The sequence below is a fragment of the Arachis hypogaea genome, chromosome 13 (genome assembly GCF_003086295.3).
Source record: "Arachis hypogaea cultivar Tifrunner chromosome 13, arahy.Tifrunner.gnm2.J5K5, whole genome shotgun sequence".
NCBI lineage: Eukaryota > Viridiplantae > Streptophyta > Magnoliopsida > Fabales > Fabaceae > Arachis > Arachis hypogaea.
The window spans coordinates 98,743,528-98,749,147 of NC_092048.1; the positions used below are offsets into that span (position 1 = coordinate 98,743,528).

The 5,620-nt window shown below is 41.7% G+C and overlaps 1 non-coding gene across 1 annotated transcript; it reads right to left on the reverse strand.

Annotated features, from left to right (window-relative positions):
- Positions 1 to 488: 488 nt before the first annotated feature.
- LOC112739458 (small nucleolar RNA R71) lies at positions 489 to 596 on the reverse strand. Its single transcript, XR_003170393.1, has one exon. It is a non-coding gene; the product is annotated as a small nucleolar RNA R71 (small nucleolar RNA).
- Positions 597 to 5,620: the final 5,024 nt, after the last annotated feature.

Genomic DNA, 5,620 nt, shown 5'->3' on the forward strand with positions numbered 1-5,620 from the left:
AACCTGAAAGGACTCTGAAGAGAAAATTAAGAGAAGCTAAATTATAACAATCCAGAAATAACCTTTCAGAAATTTTCGAACAGAAAAAGGAGACGGCAGCCGAAAATAATAATAATGTAAGGAAGATGCTTGGTGACTTTACTGCACCTAATTCCAATTTACATGGAAGAAGCATCTCCATTCCTGCCATTGGAGCAAACAACTTTGAGCTGAAACCTCAATTAGTTTCTCTAATGCAGCAGAACTGCAAGTTTCATGGACTTCCATCTGAAGATCCTTTTCAGTTCTTAACTGAATTCTTGCAGATATGTGATACTGTTAAGACTAATGGAGTAGATCCTGAAGTCTACAGGCTCATGCTTTTCCCTTTTGCTGTAAGAGACAGAGCTAGAATATGGTTGGACTCTCAACCTAAAGATAGCCTGAACTCTTGGGATAAGCTGGTCACGGATTTCTTAGCCAAGTTCTTTCCTCCTCAAAAGCTAAGCAAGCTTAGAGTGGATGTTCAAACCTTCAGACAAAAAGAAGGTGAATCCCTCTATGAAGCTTGGGAAAGATACAAACAGTTGACCAAAAAGTGTCCTTCTGACATGCTTTCAGAATGGACCATCCTGGATATATTCTATGATGGTTTATCTGAGCTATCAAAGATGTCGTAGGACACTTCTGCAGGTGGATCCATTCACCTAAAGAAAACGCCTGCAGAAGCTCAAGAACTCATTGACATGGTTGCTAATAACCAGTTCATGTACACTTCTGAGAGGAATCCTGTGAGTAATGGGACGCCTATGAAGAAGGGAGTTCTTGAAGTTGATACTCTGAATGCCATATTGGCTCAGAATAAAATATTGACTCAGCAAGTCAATATGATCTCTCAGAGTCTGCATGGAATGCAAGCTGCATCCAACAGTACTCAAGAGGCTTCTTATGAAGAAGAAGCTTATGATCCTGAGAACCCTGCAATAGCAGAGGTAAATTACTTAGGTGAACCTTATGGAAACACCTATAACTCATCATGGAGAAACCATCCAAATTTCTCATGGAAGGATCAAAAGCCTCAACAAGGCTTTAATAATGGTGGAAGAAACAGGTTTAACAATAATAAACCCTTTCCATCATCCACTCAGCAACAGACAGAGAACTCTGAACAAAACACTTCTAATTTGGCAAACTTAGTCTCTGATCTGTCTAAGGCCACTGTAAGTTTCATGAATGAAACAAGATCTTTCATTAGAAATCTGGAAGCACAAGTGGGCCAGCTGAGTAAGAGGATCACTGAAATCCCTCCTAGTACTCTCCCAAGCAATACAGAAGAGAATCCAAAAGGAGAGTGCAAGGCCATTGACATAAGCATCATGGCCGAACCTGTGAGGAGAGGAGAGGACGTGAATCCCAAGGAGGAAGACCTCCTGGGACGTCCAGTGATCAATAAGGAGCTTCCCTCTGAGGAACCAAAGGACTCTGAGGCTCATCTAGAGACCATAGAGATTCCATTGAACCTCCTTATGCCCTTCATGAGCCCTGATGAGTATTCCTCTTCTGAAGAGAATGAGGATGTTACTAAAGAGCAAACTGCCAAGTTTCTTGGTGCAATCATGAAGCTGAATGCCAAATTATTTGGCATTGATACTTGTGAAGTTGAACCTCCCTTGTTCATCAATGAACTAAGTGATCTGGATCAACTGACATTGCCTCAGAAGAGACAGGATCCTGGAAAGTTCATAATACCTTGTACCATAGGCACCATGATCTTTAAGGCTCTGTGTGACCTTGGTTCAGGAATAAACCTCATGCCCCTCTCTGTAATAGAGAAACTGGGAATCTATGGGGTGCAAGCTGCTAGAATCTCATTAGAGATGGCAGACAATTCAAGAAAACAGGCTTATGGACAAGTAGAGGACGTGTTAGTAAAGGTTGAAGGGCTTTACATCCCTGCTGATTTCATAGTCCTGGATACTGGAAAGGAAGAGGATGAATCCATCATCCTAGGAAGACCTTTCCTGGCCACAGCAAGAGCTATGATTGATGTTGACAGAGGTGAACTAGTCCTTCAATGGAATGAGGACTCCCTTGTGTTTAAAACTCAAGGATCTCCCTCTGCAACCATGGAGAGGAAGCATGAAAAGCTTCTCTCAAAGCAGAGTCAACCCAAGCCCCCACAGTCAAACTCTAAGTTTGGTGTTGGGAGGCCACAACCAAACTCTAAGTTTGGTGTTGAACTCCCATATCCAAACTCTAAGTTTGGTGTTGGAGAGTTTCAACAATGCTCTGAACATCTGTGAGGCTCCATGAGAGCCCACTGTCAAGCTATTGACATTAAAGAAGCGCTTGTTGGGAGGTTACCCAATTTTTATTTATCTAACTATATTTTTCTTAGTTATATGTCTTTATAGGTCCATGATCATGTGGAGTCACAAAATCAATAGAAAAATTGAAAACGGAATCAAAAACAGCAGAAGAAAAATCACACCCTGGAGGAGCATCTGTCTGGCGTTCAGCGCCAGAACAGAGCATGGTTCTGGCGCTGAACACCCAAAATGGGCAGGTTCTGGGCGCTGAACGCCAGAACAGGCATGGTTCTGGCGTTCAACGCCAGAAATGGCACACAAATGGGCGTTGAACGCCCAAAATGGCCACCAACCTGGCGCTGAACGCCTAGAGTTGTGTATAAAGGCATTTTTACATGCCTAATGGGTGCAGGGATGTAAATCCTTGAACACCTCAGGATCTGTGGACCCCACAGGATCCACTCAGGATCTGTGGACCCCACAGGATCCACTCAGGATCTGTGGACTCCACAGGATCCCCACCTACCAACACTCACCTCTTCTCACCACTCTCTTTCACACAACCCCATAAACACTCTTCCCCAAAAACCCTTCACCAATCACCTCAATCTCTCTTCCCCATCACCTCTTCACCCCTCACATCCATCCACTCTTTCCCATAAACCTACCTCATAAACCCCACCTACCTTCAAAATTCAAAACCAATTTCCCACCCAAACCCACCCATATGGCCGAAACCTTCCCCCCTTCCTTCCCTATATAAAGACCTCCATTCTTCATCAAATTCACACAACACACCCCTCTACACTCCTCTTGGCCGAAACCACATCTCCCTCTCCCTCTCCATATTTCTTCTTCTTCTTCTTCTATTCTTTTGTTTATTGCTCGAGGGCGAGAAATATTCTAAGTTTGGTGTGGTAAAAGCATAAGCTTTTTGTTTTTCCATTACCATTGATGGCACCTAAGACCGGAGAATCCTCTAGAAAGGGGAAGGGGAAGATAAAAGCTTCCACCTCCGAGTCATGGGAGATGGAAAGGTTCATCTCCAAAGCCCATCAAGACCACTTCTATGATGTTGTGGCCAAGAAGAAGGTGATCCCCAAGGTCCCTTTCAAACTCAAAAGAAATGAGTATCCGAAGATCTGACATAAAATTCAAAGAAGAGGTTGGGAAGTTCTAACAAATCCCATCCAACAAGTCGGCATCCTAATGGTTCAAGAGTTCTATGCCAATGCATGGATCACCAAGAACCATGATCAAAGTAAGAACCCAGATCCAAAGAACTATGTTACAATGGTTCGGGGGAAATACTTAGATTTTAGTCCGGAGAATGTGAGGTTGGCGTTTAACTTGCCCATGATGCAAGGAGATGAATGCCCCTACACTAGAAAGGTCAACTTTAATCAAAGGTTGGACCAAGTCCTTATGGACATATGCGTGGAAGGAGCTCAATGGAAGATTGACTCCAAAGGCAAGCCGGTTCAACTAAGAAGATTGGACCTCAAGCCTGTAGCTAGAGGATGGTTGGAGTTCATTCAATGCTTAATCATTCCCACTAGCAACCGGTCTGAAGTTACTATAGACCGGGCCATCATGATCCATAGCATCATGATTGGAGAAGAGGTGGGAGTTCATGAGATTATACCTCAAGAACTCTACAAGGTGGCTGACAAGTCTTCCACTATGGCAAGGTTAGCCTTTCCTCACCTCATTTGCCACCTATGCAATTCAGCTGGGATTGACATAGAGGGAGATATCCTCATTAAAGAGGACAAGCCCATCACTAAGAAAAAGATGGAGCAAGCAAGAGAGCCCAATCATGGAGCTCAAGAGGCGCAAGAAGCTCATTTCCATGAGATCCCGGAGATGCCTCAAATGCACTTTCCTCCACAAAATTATTGGGAGCAAATCAACACCTCCCTAGGAGAATTGAGTTCCAATATGGGACAACTAAGGGTGGAACATCAAGAGCACTCCATCATGCTTCATGAAATCAGAGAAGATCAAAAAGCAATGAGGGAGGAGCAACAAAGACAAGGAAGAGACATAGAAGAGCTCAAGGACATCATTGGTTCCTCAAGGAGGAAACGCCACCATCACTAAGGTGGATTCATTCCTTGTTCTTCTTTTTTCTGTTTTTCGTTTTCTATGTTATGTGCTTATCTATGTTTGTGTCTTCATTACATGATCATTAGCAGTTAGTAACTTTGTCTTAAAGTTATGAATGTCCTATGAATCCATCACCTCTCTTAAATAAAAAAATGTTTTAATTCAAAAGAACAAGAAGTACATGAGTTTCGAATTTATCCTTGAACTTAGCTTAATTATATTGATGTGGTGACAATGCTTCTTGTTTTATGAATGTATGCTTGAACAGTGCATATGTCTTTTGAAGTTGTTGTTTAAGAATGTTAAATATGTTGGCTCTTGAAAGAATGATGACTAGGAGACATGTTATTTGATAATCTGAAAAATCATAAAAATGATTCTTGAAGCAAAAAAAAAAAAAACAGCAGCAAAGAACAAATCTTGCAGAAAAAAAAATATATAGGCGAAAAAAAAATATATAGAAAGAAAAAAAGGAAAAGCAAGCAGAAAAAGCCAAAGCTCTTAAAACCAAGAGGCAAGAGCAAAAATCCAATAACCCTTAAAACCAAAAGGAAAGGGCAAATAAAAAGGATCCCAAGGCTTTGAGCATCAGTGTATAGGAGGACCTAAAGGAATAAAATCCTGGTCTAAGCGGCTAAACCAAGCTGTCCCTAACCATGTGCTTGTGGCGTGTAGGTGTCAAGTGAAAACTTGAGACTGAGCGGTTAAAGTCAAGGTCCAAAGCAAAAAAAAAGTGTGCTTAAGAACCCTGGACACCTCTAATTGGGGACTTTAGCAAAGCTGAGTCACAATCTGAAAAGGTTCACCCAATTATGTGTCTGTGGCATTTATGTATCCGGTGGTAATACTGGAAAACAAAGTGCTTAGGGCCACGGCCAAGACTCATAAAATAGCTGTGTTCAAGAATCATCATACTGAACTAGGAGAATCAATAACACTATCTGAAATCTGAGTTCCTATAGATGCCAATCATTCTGAACCTCAATGGATGAAGTGAGATGCCAAAACTATTCAAGAGGCAAAAGGCTATAAGTCCCGCTCATTTGATTGAAGCTCTGTTTCATTGATAGTTTGGAATTTATAATATATTCTCTTCTTTTTATCCTATTTGATTTTCAGTTGCTTGGGGACAAGCAACAATTTAAGTTTGGTGTTGTGATGAGCAGATAATTTATACGCTTTTTGGCATTGTTTTTAGTACGTTTTTAGTAGGATCTAGTTAC